The sequence below is a fragment of the Coenobita brevimanus genome, chromosome 14 (genome assembly GCF_032717465.1).
Source record: "Coenobita brevimanus isolate Jiangsu-jjx chromosome 14, ASM3271746v2, whole genome shotgun sequence".
NCBI lineage: Eukaryota > Metazoa > Arthropoda > Malacostraca > Decapoda > Coenobitidae > Coenobita > Coenobita brevimanus.
The window spans coordinates 31,027,024-31,042,377 of NC_136967.1; the positions used below are offsets into that span (position 1 = coordinate 31,027,024).

At 41.6% G+C, this 15,354-nt stretch overlaps 1 protein-coding gene and 1 pseudogene across 1 annotated transcript in view; one reads left to right on the plus strand and one right to left on the minus strand.

The window, feature by feature from the left end:
- The window catches only part of LOC145389633 (uncharacterized), a 430,407-nt gene that overhangs the window by 298,075 nt on the left and 116,978 nt on the right, over window positions 1-15,354 (plus strand). The gene's annotated exons all lie outside the window — the stretch shown is intronic.
- On the minus strand, window positions 12,027-12,145 carry LOC145390468 (5S ribosomal RNA; annotated as a pseudogene).

Consider the following 15,354-nt stretch of genomic DNA (forward strand, 5'->3'; position numbering starts at 1 on the left):
GATCCAAACCATTACAGCAAACCTGAGCAAATAGGTAAAGATACTAAGACAAAACAAAAAAGGCAATATTCCGACGCCGATCATGGGTAATCATATAAATCAGGTTAACTGGTTACAAGGCTTTATTTAATGCTTTAATTGCTTACAAGTACATACCAGAACAGGAAATATTTAACTTACAAATACAGTACTGTAGAAAAGCAGTACAGTAAGAATTTAACGAACAAACAAAAAAGGCAATATTCCGACGCCGTTCATTCGTAATCATATAATTCGGGTTGACTGGTTACAAGGCTTTATTTAATTATTTAACTTTATTTCGGTGCTTACAAGTACAGTACATACGAGAACAGTAAATATTTAACTTACAAATACTGTACAGTACTGTGGAAAAAACGAACAAATAAAAAAGGCAATATTCTGACGCCTATCAGGTAAACTGGTTATAAGACTTTATTTCTTGCTTTAACGTTATTTAATAGTACTTTAAGTTGCACATAAACTTACCAGAACAGTACAGTACTGTAAATATTCAACTTACAAATACTTTGCTACTGTACTCGGGAATGTCTCACTCACTGAATAATTTCCAGCCTAGATTGTCACGTAATCAAAACAAACCGCTCGCTGCGGTGACGTTCAAGGATTTGATCTTTCAAAGGCCCCTCCTGCGTTAATTTGTAGTTTTCATAATGGTTCTTTAATCTTACGTTGTCTTATATGTATCCCAGCCCTTACCGTGTATAATTGCGAGCGCGTTCCGTGAGATCGTGTTCCGTGCGAGTTACCTGTATATATATATACAGTAAACCTTCATTATACAATGGGGTTCCGTTCCTGAAAACCCCATCGTAAAGCAATCCATCGTATAGCAATCCCATTATAACATGGAGTCAGTGGGGATACGTTCCCAGACGTGCCTAAACTTTCACATACACACACCTTAGCACTCACATACATGAAACATCATTATGTTTAAACATTTAAAGTAACACATTAATAGTGAATAAAGAGAAAAAAGCATGAAAACTACAGTATACAGTAGATCTTACCTTTACTGAAGCAAGCAACTGTTGTTTATGTGGTTCCTAGACAATTCGCCATGAAGTCGACAATTCGTCGTCATAATATGGACGTTCCCCGTCAGGACAATTCCCTGTCATTCTGTAAATATACAGTACCCTCGCGTCCAACACGCGTTAGTCCAGCACGATTCGGGTCCAGCACGGAGAGCAATTAATTAGTATTATTTAATACGATTTAATTACTGCAACACGAGTGTGTTAGCATAACACGCAGAGCTCCGAGCAGTGGGCGAAATCCGCAGAGTTCACTAACACGATCACCCCCGGTCCAACACGGTCATACTGGACATTCCCATGATGATGATAGCCAATGAAAAACTTCTGATCAAGTATCCTTCCCCGCCCGCTATCGTGACGTGATCGTGATGCCACCCAATTAAAAACGCTTCTGGTGTCATATGATGTTTTGTTTACATTTCTCCCGCCACAGAGCCACTCAGTCGCATAATTGCATTGGAAGGTGCTTTTTTCTTGCTGCATTTTCTGCCCTTGTTACTGCATTTTACCCTGCTCACGATGCCTAGGAAGCCTTCTGAGAACCCCAAGAAGTGTCGGCACCTCCCTCAGGCCACCAAGCTAGAAAGCATCAAGAGGAAGAGGAAAGTTGACATTGCCAAGACCTACGACATGAATGAAGCCAACGTGATCATAATAAAAAACTTAAGAAAAGATCCTGGCAGCCGAAGGCTATCACACGGCACTTCATACCAGGTTTGCCAGGGATACGATGGTAAATCGGAACGGTAACGTGGTAAAATTGCTGACGATACCACGAGCAATTGGAATTCATCTGGATGGATTCCTGCCGAGCATACGATGGGGAAAACAGTTTGACCAAAACCCAGGCGACACGACAGAGAATGTATTGTACTACAGCATTGAACATTTAGCCTGACACTGAATACATATTAATATTTTAGAATAAATATCAATCGTTTTGAAACCCTTCTTATCGGCGTGCGTACCAATTTATAAACAAAGTTGCTTCTCCTTATTCTCTGCCGAGTCAGCGACAGCGATCACTTTCCACAGTCACGAGACGGGGCTCTGGCAACAGTGTGAGAAGCATGCACTTTGCCGAGGATTACAGGGCTAGGACAGGCAGAAGCAGGACCTTCCATGGCTGTGGACGAAGATAGTGATTCTGAGTGTGATTTCAAAGGATTTATGAGGGAGGTTGAGGAGGAGCAACAGCCATTACCCACTAGTGACGCCAGCAGCCATCCTCCGGGGACCCAGCAGGACTAACTACAGCCTTGGATACCACCTTCCATTCCCAGCAAGCCCACCAACACTATCCTAAAAGGTTAGTTTTCATTCATAGCACAGTACCATTTATTATAATTACAATAGTACCAATATATGTATAGGTATAGGGTAGGTATTTAGGGTGACTTTTCCGAGGATTGCTGACATAATTCTTTTTTCCCCATAAGCTCTATTGTTAGTCCAACACGTTTTTGGTCCAACACGTGACCCATGCATGACAGTATTACCGTGCTGGACGCGAGGGTACTGTACTTATTACTGATTAACTGATACTTTAATAACTAATTCTCAGGGGGATCTATCAAAGTCTATTTTCATTCACTAGCATTGGCTTTGGATATCATTTGTAAGTTGCACTTTTAGACAATATTTAACTTGTTTCTACCTTTCTGTAGTTGACTTTGAATTATGTTCTAGCATCACCCACAGCTGTTTTCATTAATTTCCATTGGTACTACAACATCCTGGGTATATTTTAAAACGACTTTGAAGAGGTACAAGTACGGTACTAAAAAACTAGTGTACTTCCTAAATAAACTGATATGGAAATAAACGACGGGGAATCATCCTGACGACGAAATGTCCCGATGGCGAATTGTCTTGTTATTGTTGTGATGGCGTATTGACTTGATGGCGAAATATCTTGAAACATTTATATAGACTTAACATGAAGATTATTTGTATAATTCCAAAGTATGTCGATCGTTCACCTAAGGTAATTAGGCATTTATATAAATGCCACTGTCTCGTATGTAGCCTTATGCTAAGATGAAGGATCGATCATAAAGCAGCTGATTCACGTTTCAATATATTATTATTTTTCATTTAATGCCCTTGATTTGATGCCATATTTTACATTTACTATATAAACAATAAACCACCATCACTTTTATAACTTACGTAATTAAAAAACTAGTGTACTTGCTAAATAAACTGATACGTAAATAAATGATGGGGAATCGTCCTGACGTCGAATTGTCCCGACTCGGCCTCACAGTCACAGGGACTCACAGCCCTCACTCATCAGTGTCAGAACTGCCTGTCTGGGCAGGGCTGGCTGGCTGGGCAGGGCTAGCTAATGAGGCTGGACCAGTGGACAAGTGTGTGTGGTCTAATGCCGACAGTGTGAGGACGTTTTTGTTGCGTTTGCACATTTGCTGTTCACTGAGCCGCGGATGATCCATCGTTGTAGTAAATCGTTCCCATTGTATAGTGGGCATGGGGTACTAAAATTTTGACATTGTATAAGCGAAATATCGAACAAAGGGGCATCGTATAATAAGGGTTTACTGTATATATATATGCAGTACATCCCCACAGTACGAGAGTTCCGAGTACGCGATCCCCCTTGTACGCGAGGACTTTTTTTGTGTGTGTGTGTGTATTTTTTATTAGTACACAAATTGAACTCCTTATAAGCGAGACGGGCAGCGAAGAGTGGCCCAAATCCGGGGTTACCCCGAGTACGGGACATTGCCCTCCCAAGAAGCGATAACGGTAGCCTACGCTCCATCCACCTTCAGCCATATTCTTGTTGCTTTAGTTAAGCCATATCCTTGTTGATTTACCTAGTAAAGCCATAATCTTGTTGGTTTACTTCATCTTAGGTAATATGTCTTAGATAGTTTCCCTGTACAGTACAATACTTATGTCTGAAAAGCTTCTCAAGGGTCGCCCATGAAGGGGGGTGCTGCCCATATGTAATTTTTCACACACTTTTATGTATTCACAGTACGCGAATTCCTAGTAAGCGACGTCCTCTTCCGCCCATATAGGCGCGACCTAGGGGGATATACTGTATATATATATATATTATATATACGGTATATATGTATATATATATATACAGTGAGTCCTCGAAATACGAAAACCCGATGTACGAATTTTCTATGGTACGAAATCAATTAATATAGGACAAATTCCACAGCATGAAAATATCTGTTTCGATGATACGAAAATCAATTCTCGATACGGAAGGAAATGCAGAGATAGCCCAATTTTCCAGACTATGTGATGTGAAGAAGTGCCTGAATCATCTGAAATCACGATTAATCTGGTGGAAACAAAACACCAGTAATGTTAGATTGATTTATTTACCGGTCAGTGTACAAAGAAAGACAAGTATCTTCCCAGTTCAGTCTGAAGAAAATTTACACCAGGTGAAATACAATGAAAACCTATTTCTACTAGTGCATGTTTCAAATGGTTCAATTTTTCCTCACTGTATTCGTCAGACTTTGGGTAGATACTTGTGTCTTTCATTGTACACTTGAAGCAGCAGAAAGACCTTACCAATTCAATACATAATCCTCCTGCTTGTTTCTGTAATTTTCTGACAACTTTCAGTTTGGCAAATTACTTTTTCTTTCTGAAAAATTTCTTCCCCATTATTATTGTCACTTTCCCCTACAATCATTTCCAGCGCAGTGGAAAAAACTCATTGTGCTCAAAGATGGATATCGTTTCCCAATTTCCCAACTGTAGGTTAGGTTAGGTTAAAGTTATTAGGTACAGATAAGCTCAGTTAGGCCAGGTTTTGTTAACCCCTTAACCGCGGGGCGTCACTTTCGTGACGCTTGGCTACAATGGATCATACCGCGGGGCGTCACTTTTGTGATTCTGTGTTATTTTGAATTATCCCGGGCTCTCAAGTGGTGGCTTGTATCATATATCAGTCCTGCCAATGTCCAACACTAGTCAGCACTCCAAATCTCATCTGTACTCCCATCCATTGTTGACATTTTAGCTGTTTTACCCCCTTCCTGACTCCCCTCCCTACCTGCCCTCCATTACCCTCTCCTCTCACCTCCCACGCCGCGCTGCGCTACGGAAATTTCCCCCTTCTCTTTCCACAGATTTCATCCATTGAAATAAGCCCTATGCCCAATATTTTTACCCAATAATATATACCAAAAAAAAAAAGGTAAGTGATAGTGTTATACTCCAGAAATTGCCTAATTATCACCTGACAACACCTCACGTGCATTCATTCGCTACATTACCACGGTAATTTCCCCTTTGATTTATGCCTTGTAATCGATGTCTGTAATAAAAAAATATATCAGAAAGGAAGGGAGAATCCTAATTGACATTTACATTCACCTGGAACTACCTATTTCTTTATTTATTGCCGAGATTTTCTACCTATAAAAAATTAGCATGTAAGTTAGCAGCAGTAAGCCTAAAGTGTCATTGTCAACCCTTCCCTTCTCAGATAATTTACCCCCTTCGTGACTCCCCTCCCTACCTGCCCTCCATTACCCTCTCCTCTCACCTCCCACGTCGCGCTGCGCTACGGAAATTTCCCCCTTCTTTTTCCACAGATTTCATCCATTGAAATAAGCCCTATGCCCAATATTTTTACCCAATAATATATACCAAAAAAAAAACAGGTAAGTGATAGTGTTATACTCCAGAAATTGCCTAATTATCACCTGACAAAACCTCACGTGCATTCATTCGCTACATTACCACGGTAATTTCCCCTTTGATTTATGCCTTGTAATCGATGTCTGTAATAAAAATATATATCAGAAAGGAAGGGAGAATCCTAATTGACATTTACATTCACCTGGAACTACCTATTTCTTTATTTATTGCCGAGATTTTCTACCTATAAAAAATTAGCCTGTAAGTTAGCAGCAGTCAGCCTAAAGTGTCATTGTCAACCCTTCCCTTCTCAGATAAGCCGCGGCATTTAGTTCCTTGTCCTCCACTGCAGAGACAACATGTCGCACTCGCGCCCCGCCATTCCTGCCGCTTCTGCGCCCATTGCAAAGGGCCCCGTGACCTCTACCCCCAAGAAAAGTGTTGAGGCAAGCAGGAAAGGCCTCAGTGACTCTGCGGTGGCACGAGAACTTGCTGAATTGTCGATGATAATAATGGACAGCGATTTTGATGATTCCGGTGAATTGTGTGATGAGCCGGGTGAAGTTATCGCGCCAGAAACAGCGACAACAAGTGCTCCTACCAGTGAATCTGTGTCTAGCTCCAAGGGAAAGGAGCCTTTAGTGCAGGAAGGAAAAGAATTTGGGAAGGAAGTGAAAAGGCGGCGTGTTAGCCCCAGAACAATGCCCCCACGTGACCCAGCCCGCCATGAGTCACGAGAGCAGTCACCTCCCTGTTCCCCAAGCCCCGCTTTACTCATCTCGTCATCATCGTCGGCTGAGTTATCTCCGGAGTCTTCGTCGTCGGAGTCACCACCAGCATCAACAGTGAAGGCCGGCCGTAGAGGTAGAGGTAGATGTAAGAGAGTGAGAAGTAGTGTAGCTAGTAGGGTAAGGGCTGCTAGTGCTGTACGGCAACCTAGGGTCAGTGCGAGTGACCTTGACCGAGATAAGCCTCCCTCTCAGCCAACCTCCACCACCACCACCACCACCACCATCCCTCCACCGCCACACCAGGGAATCCTGGACGCCTTCGCGTGGACGGAAGGGTCAGATTTTGTCCCCGAAAACCTGGTTTTCGATGAGAGCTCGTCAGGAGTTCAGCCTGCCTTCACTGTGGAAGAAAATGCTGAGTGTGTCGACTACCTTTTGGCCTTCCTAGATGACGAAGTCATGCAGCACATATGTGATGAGACCAACAGGTTCGAATCACAACGTGCTGCTAGTGGTACAGGTGCAGCCAAGATGCAACAGTGGACCATGCTGGGAGTGCAGGAGCTGTATGTGTTCTTTGCCCTCATGCTTCTTATGCCACACTCCAAGAAGCATGAGTTGGAAGAATACTGGTCCATGGACCCCTTACTACCCTCACCGACCTTCAACAAGTACATGGCCAGAGATTGCTTCCGGAACATCATGGGAAACCTGCACTTTGCCGATAATGATGTACCTTCCCAAACCGACCCACTCTGGAAGATCCGGGAGATTCTGAACAGAATGAAGGATAAGTTCATGTCATTCTTCCACCCATTTCAGAAGGTTGTCATTGATGAGTCCTTGGTTCTGTTCAGAGGACGTCTTCGGTTTGTCCAGTACATTCCAAGCAAACGCCATCGCTTTGGAATTAAGTTCTTTGTACTGTGCGACTGTAAGACGGGGTACATCCTTGACTTCGTCATATATTCAGCCAGCACTGTCGATCTCGATAAAACACACCCCCTTGGCTTCTCAGGCTGTGTAGTGAAAGTGCTCCTAGAAAAGTGGGAATCATGTGCTGTATACAGACAACTACTATACAGCACCGAAACTTGCCAAATACCTTTCTGAGCACGGCATTGGCTTCTGCGGCACTGTGAAAAGTAATCGTGCCAACTTCCCCAAATTCCCAGAGGCGGGAAACTCGCAGCGAGGAGACGTGCACCTACGCAAGTCTGAGAAGATGCTGGCAATACGGTGACATGACAAGAGAGTCGTGCACATGCTCACCACCGTACATAAGGGGGAGATGAGAGACAGTGGGAAGGTCGACCGTAGGACAGGCGAACCTGTGATGAAACCTGATGCTGTGTTGGACTATAATATAAACATGCGGCTGGTGGACAAGTCCGACATGATGATTGGTGAGATCGACTGCCTCAGGAAGAATACTAGGTGGTACAGGAAAGTTTTTCTGCATCTCATAGATATGACGATGCTGAACGCCTTCATCCTGTACAAGATGAAGGTAAAGCCACCCAAGACCTTCTGCCTGAGGTTGTTTGCCAGGACTTGTGTCCAGCAGCTGCTGGAAAAATATGGTAAGATGCAAGCAGCAACTCCAAGGCGCCATCCAGTTACACTTCCCGACCGACTTGAGCAGAGGGCGTATATGGATCGGCACAGACTTGAGCTAATGCCTGCCACAGGGAAAAGGAAGGCTGCGATTCTCAGGTGTCAGGTATGTGCGCATACCACACGCCGCACACCTGAGCATAAACGCACCTCTTGGCAGTGCGCTGAATGCCAGGTTCCCCTCTGTGTAACCTGCTTCTTCGATTATCACAGCCAGAAGCAGTTCTAACAGTGCAAGTGTGGAAGCAGAATTATTTGGAAATAATGTGTAAATAGCAGGTGAAAGCAATGGATGTTCAGTTCTATGATTGAACAGTGTATTATAGTTTCATCTTACTGAAAGTGACAGTGAATAACATATTGTAAGTAAAATAGAAGGGTAAATATTGAAAATAGAATAGGAAATGTAAATAGTAATGTAAGTAATTAGTAATATAAGAATATGAGTACAAATAATTTATGTTATAACAGTGAGAGTGAATCCGTGGCTCTCTACGTATTTTACTGACTGAAAAATAGAATGACTTCAGTGACAATAAAATAATACGACTGAAGGAAACTTATGGAGAAAGACTCCAGATATATATAAGTGTGATATAGTAATAGAAATATAAAGTGTGAGGGGTTTTATGAATAATAAATGACAGAGTGCCTAGAGCGAACTAGCGCAAGTGCGGCGATCAGACGCGCTCATAATATCCATTGCTTTCACACTGTTTTTTTTTTAGTATGGATCCCAAACTACTTGAAAATGGTAGAATAGTGTTTATAGTGTTTGTATCTGGCTGTGGTAATCATATAACGGGTTGTCGGGAAGTGTAAAGTGGAGACTTAGTTACCCTACTTCAGAGGTCTCCACAAGTCCTACGGAAACTGACGAAGGCTCAACAATCATTCCAGGAGAAAGCTGAAGGTATGTGCTATAAGCATATATAATTTTATTATTCTAGGACTAATAACTGATTTTTAGCAAATATTTTTTGAGAGTCTGTCGAAGCCCAAATAACCCCGCGGGACACGCAAGTAATTGGTAAACAAGCCCGCGGTGTAGGGGTTAAACAGGGAAGAACAGTCCTTTCCACCATTATGGTAACAAAATAAACAAGAGTTGTCACACCAGAACAGCTAAAAATGACGGGGAAACAGATTCAATAAGAAAAGTTTACTGTATTTACCAACCCAGAAATAATCTGAAAAATATAACAGACTATCAGGAAGAACTGATTTGGTAAGGTGCTTTTACTGCTTAACCCTTTAACCGCGGGCATTGTTTTGCCCCGACTGGCCTCTCCCGAGGGGGTTCCAGCCAAAATGTAAACAAACTTTAAACCTTTATAACTCTGCACAGAATAAATCTAGAGCAAAAAATAAGGTACCATTAGAAAGTACTAACCTTCGGCTTTGCAATGATGTTGGTTTCATGATTTCGTTGACTATCACTGGATGGGCAGTGCCATTAGAAGTGAGCGATCTAAAATCACTATTTTTCGCTCACACACCTTTACCAAATGCTAACCTCATTCTGATAATAATACTATAAACATATATGAACACTGCACATACGATAAACACCCACTCTGTGTTCACTGAGGCAGGTAAAAGGCACTGTAATTGCCCGCACTTCACTGCCACATCAGCAGTGTTGTAATCACTATTTTTCGCTCACACACCATTACCAAATGCCAACCTCATTCTGATAATAATACTATAAACATATATGAACACTGCACATACGATAAACACCCACTCTGTGTTCACTGAGGCAGGTAAAAGGCACTGTAATTGCCCGCACTTCACTGCCACATCAGCGGTGTTGTAATCACTATTTTTCGCTCACACACCAATACCAAATGCCAACCTCATTCTGATAATAATACTATAAACATATATGAACACTGCACATATGATAAATACCCACTCTGTGTTCACTGAGGCAGGTAAAAGGCACTGTAATTGCCCGCACTTCACTGCCACATCAGCGGTGTTGTCACTCACACAGCTGGACAGATACTGATGCGTGTTTGGTCAGGGGTGGGGTGGGGGGCCCGGGGGGTGGGAGGTGGGGGCCCGGGGGGGGGGGGAAGAGGGAGGTGGGGGTCGGCTGGAGTGAAAGAACTTCATAGCTACTCTCCCTTGAAACAATTGGCGCACGGAACAAACGCGCTGTATTCAAAATATTCACAAACATTCGAGAATGACACCCGCGGTTTGGTCCAGTTTTTGCAATGTCAATCTGGGATGACACCCGCGGTTAAAGGGTTAAAGTAAAACGTATGTTTAGTCCCCTCAGTGGCTGTGGGTTCAGATATTTGCATGTTTCTGTGGTCGGCCTTGGGACCATTTTTTCAAAGTTCTAAAATCAATTTCTTTTTCTTACATATGTGGAAAGACTTGTCTGGCACACCTGGCTTTTTCTTTTTTTAATTATTTTTTCCCCTAGACCCATCCTGTGATTTGCTATGATTCGTGTAAGAATTAATAAAATTAGGATGCGTGTTACATCAGCATGTATACATCGGCCGAAAACATCTGGGACAAAGTGAACTGTGAACACCAGACTGCTTGAGGTGGTAGAGTAGGGTCGTGTAAACACACCAGTGACCCTCATTCCCTTCCCATAATTGCTCGCAGTTTTTTATAGCTCACCCTAACTCAGCGTCACTGACATCAGTACAGTAAGGCTTTGTTCAGGACCAGCGGCTATGAAAACGATAATGGAATACATTATTGTTTGTATTAGTCCTCTCTCTTTCACACATACACATAAGAACAAACAAAAGAATGAGCAGTAAATGTACACGAACTCTAAGGTATATATTGGGAAGAGTGATACCGAACGAAGAATGTGGAACTGAATGTTAACCTACAAGACCATGTGGGACGAAAGAGTAATTTTTTTCTGATTAGCAAACATTTTTGTTCCATATCGTCCCTTAAATTTGTAAAACCCGTAATCTTTCGTGTAAGCATACAGCCTAAAGACCTTACCAATTCAGTTCATATTCCTCTAGTTTGTCTTCTATATTTTTCTGACTATTTTGGGGGTGGTAAATTATGTTCTTTTGCTGAAACTAACTTACTTACTGTAATTGTTCACAGTTTTTTATAATGCCCTAACTCAAAGTCATTGACACCGAAACATTGAAGTGTTGTTCAAGGCTGTCAGCTATGAAGGGGTTAGTGGAATACTGTATGAAAAATTCAAAATGGGCGCGGTGCATAGTGCCACACTTGCTTGCCGAGAGAAAATGAACTAACCCTTCTCTGGTAAACAAATTTTCGCGCGCTTCTTAGTTGAGTCCACATCCCTCCTCTCCTCACAGCCTCGCCTGTACGTGAGGATATTTTTGCAGCCTGTCACCTTTTCGTATTGTTTCGCCATGCCTCCCAAGCACCTTGCATCATCTGCAGCATTGGGGGAGCCCGCTGCAAAGAAGCAGCAGCACCGTTCTCTAATTCTGGAAAGGATATTGGAGATTATAAGACCCCATGAGGAGGGGCAGGGAGTCTCAGAGATTGGGTGTGCTTTATGCCTTGCTGTTTCCACCATTGGGACTGCGATGAAGAAAAAGGAAATGTACAAGAATATGGCCACCTCCTTCTCTGCAATTGTATACAGGTATTGCTTACTTCTTAATGGGGAGGGTGAAGTTTAGGTGGGGGTCCGAGGGGGTCCTGGGACGCATCCCCCCATTTATATGTATATTTGAATGGGGAAAATCATTCCAATATATGAAATTTCGAATTACGAAAGTTTTTTTTTGGTCCTTATCCCTTTCGTATATCAAGGACTCACTATATATATATATATATATATATATATATATATATATATTCATTCATTCATTGCCAGACGCCATGTATCCCAAACAGGGTGGCCAAGGGCCCAGAGTTAACTATTTTACGGGGAGGGGCACTAATCCTCCACCAACCCCACTTGACACGTAGGGAGTTATGCCAACAGCATCTGGTGTTCCCAGGCGGTCACCCATCCAAGTACTAACCAGACCCAACGTTGCTTAACTTCGCTGATCGGACGGGAAGCGGTGTACTCAACGTGGTATATATATATATATATATACATACATACATATGTATGTAGAGTGTATACAGTGGTCTCTTGCGTTTAGCATGTTTCAAGTTGACGATTTTCGCATTTAGCGATGGTTAGAAAAGGTACCAATCTCGCGCATTTAGTGATTGTCTGATGCGCTTTGCGATGTGGGGTGTGAAATGCCTTGTCTGTCTGCCACCAGACCGCCATTGTTATCATTGTTGTGAGTGTCTGGCGACCCTGTTTTTTTTTTTTTTTTTTTCCAAACATTTGCCATTTTTTGCTGATGAGTAGATGTATGACCCTACAGTACTGGGTCTGTGTAATGCATTGCTAATACACTGTGTTTCATTTTCAGCACTTAAAGTAGGAAATTGGGGGTCAAAAGGGTGACTTGGAGGATGGGCACAGAATAATTGATATTATTCCCATATAATGTGCACTTCCCATTTAGCGATTTCGGATTTAGCTATGGTTTCACCTGAATAATTAAATCGTTAAATGCTAGGGACGACTATATACAGTAATCCCTCTAATATCCGAACGCCCAATATCCGAACATCCCCACTAACCGGACATAATCCTCCTGGGATCCAATATTCCCAAAATGGGCCAAAAACCGCAAAAAATTAAAAAAAAATCTGACTTTTTTCCCTCCCATAATTTGAAATTCCCGCCCGGCGCCGAACAGCTGTTACACCATGGTCCCTTCACCCCTTCCTTCCTCCCCCTCCCCCCTCCCCTGCCAGGTTGCCATTTGGTATTTTTCATTACCAAGTGTGGGCCAATTTGGTAATGCATTAGAATAATGCATTACCAAATGGATTTTTCACATGTATGAGGATACACAGGATGGAGATGGCGGATTGTTTGCTCTCTCTGATTAATCTGCTACCCTACATAGTGTGAAAATAATCAACATGGTGTTAGTTATAAGGAGAGTGATTACATGTATTTCCACTTGTATATATAATTGGTGAAGAATATATGCTAGCTTTACGAATTTGGTAATGAAAAGTTATATTTGACAATGAAAGTTGAGGAGATTGGTAATGTGGCTGTTGCGATCTGGCAACTCTGTAACCCCACCAACATCAACAGTCACAGCTTAACTCCGATGGAGAGCAGATACTCATAACAGTGCAAGCCACAGGTGCTTGTTTTTTGTGAATAAACAGTGAATAAACTGCAATACCTTGCCACTAGAACACACAGGAATTTACAGTGTTGTGCAGTGTTAAGAAATTAGAATTTAGAGTGCAGAGGATTAACTGTGGACTGCAAACTGGCGGTTCAAACCAGTCCAGGAGCAAGGGACTTGTAAGTACCCAGAATGTTTAATATTGTATAAACTCACTTCTAAAACCTCATTTTATGGTTCTTTTGCATTTATTTCAGTCTTTTATGTCCCTTATTGGTGTGATTTGGGTCTTAAATAGGTGCAGAGGGAGTTGTATAGGTGTTTTTCAGAGTTAGGGTCCATAAATATAAGTCCATAAGCTGGGGCCCAATATCCGGACAGGACCACTATCCGGACCTGCCTATGGCTCTATTATGTCGGATATTGGAGGGATTACTGTATATATATATATATATATATATATATATATATAATACTGTATATGTATTTACATTTATGTGTATATATATATATTTATATATATATATATATATATATATATATATATATATATTATATATATTAATACTGTATATGTATGTACATTTATGTATATATATATATATATATATATATATATGTATATATATCTGTCCATCCATCCATCATCCAATCCTACGTTGCCGCATGAGGAGCTTTGGAGCCCAGGGCTAGGCAAGTTTGCCCTGACTTTTAAGATGAGAGTGACCAGCCTCACTCATCCCTGAGTGGCATTTTGTGAGCAGTCAATCCCAACCACCCCTTGGATATAGACCTTCACTGTTTCAATCTGATTGGAGTGTCGTAATTACCCACTAAACCACCATGCACCAAAATTTGGTATGTGGTTACCACCCTGCGCAGTAAATGGTTTCTTGGTGTGCAGGAAACCATTTTGCTTGTCACTTAGTGTAGAGTCACCTACAGGCAGAAGTAAGAGGAAAGAATGAAGGAAAGAAAGACAGAAGAGGGAGTGTGAAGTCACCCGTAGGCAGAAGGGCAAGGAAAGAATGAAGGAAAGGAAGATAGAAGAGGATGGAAGGAAAGAAGGATGGAGGGGAGGAAAGGGCAGACACCCGAGAGCAGCACTATATCGAGTGAGTGGATGGCGAGTGCCCTGATCTACCACTTTATAGACATAGATATATAGATAGATAAATAGATAGGTAGATATAGATATATACTATTGATATTAATAAGCACATTGTTAACCCCTACACCGCGAGCATGTTTACCGATGTTTTGCGTGTGCCGCGGGGTTATTCGGGCTCCGACAGACTCTCAAAAAGTATTTGCCAAAAATCAGTTATTAGTCCTAGAATATTAAAATTATATATGCTTATGGCACATACCTTCAGCTTTCTCCTGGAATGTTTGCTGAGCCTTCGTCAGTTACCGTAGGACTTGTGGAGACCTCTGAAGTTGGGTAACGAAGTCTCCACTTTACACTTCCCGACAGCCCGTAATATGATTACCACATCCAGATATTAACACTATAAACACTACTCTATGATTTTCAAGTAGTTTGGGATCCATACTCCAAAAAAAAACCCACTGTGAAAGCAATGAAAATTATGAGCGCGTCTGACCGCCGCACTGGCTCTAGTTCGCTCTTGGTACTCTGTCATTTATTATTCATAAAACCCCTCACACTTTATATTTCTATTACTATATAACACTTATATATATCTACAGTCTTTATCCATAAGGTTCCTTCAGTAGTATTAGTTTATTGTCACTGCAGGGATTCAATTTCTTTCAGTAAAATACGTAGCATTCACTTTCTCGTCCTGTATACTGGCATTGAGAGTGAATGTCACTTTCATCTTCACTCTCATAACTCATAGTATTCAGACATGCTATAGTGAAACTTTCACTTTCATTACTCCTAGGATATATACTCGTATTCTTATAATACTACTCATTTACATTTCTATTTACGTTCTCTATTTTATTTACATTATTTACATTTCTATTTTATTTACACTGTGTTATGCACTGTCACTTGAAGTAACTTATAAAACTATTTTCCATTGTTCACGTATATTTACATTCATTACTTTCACTTAC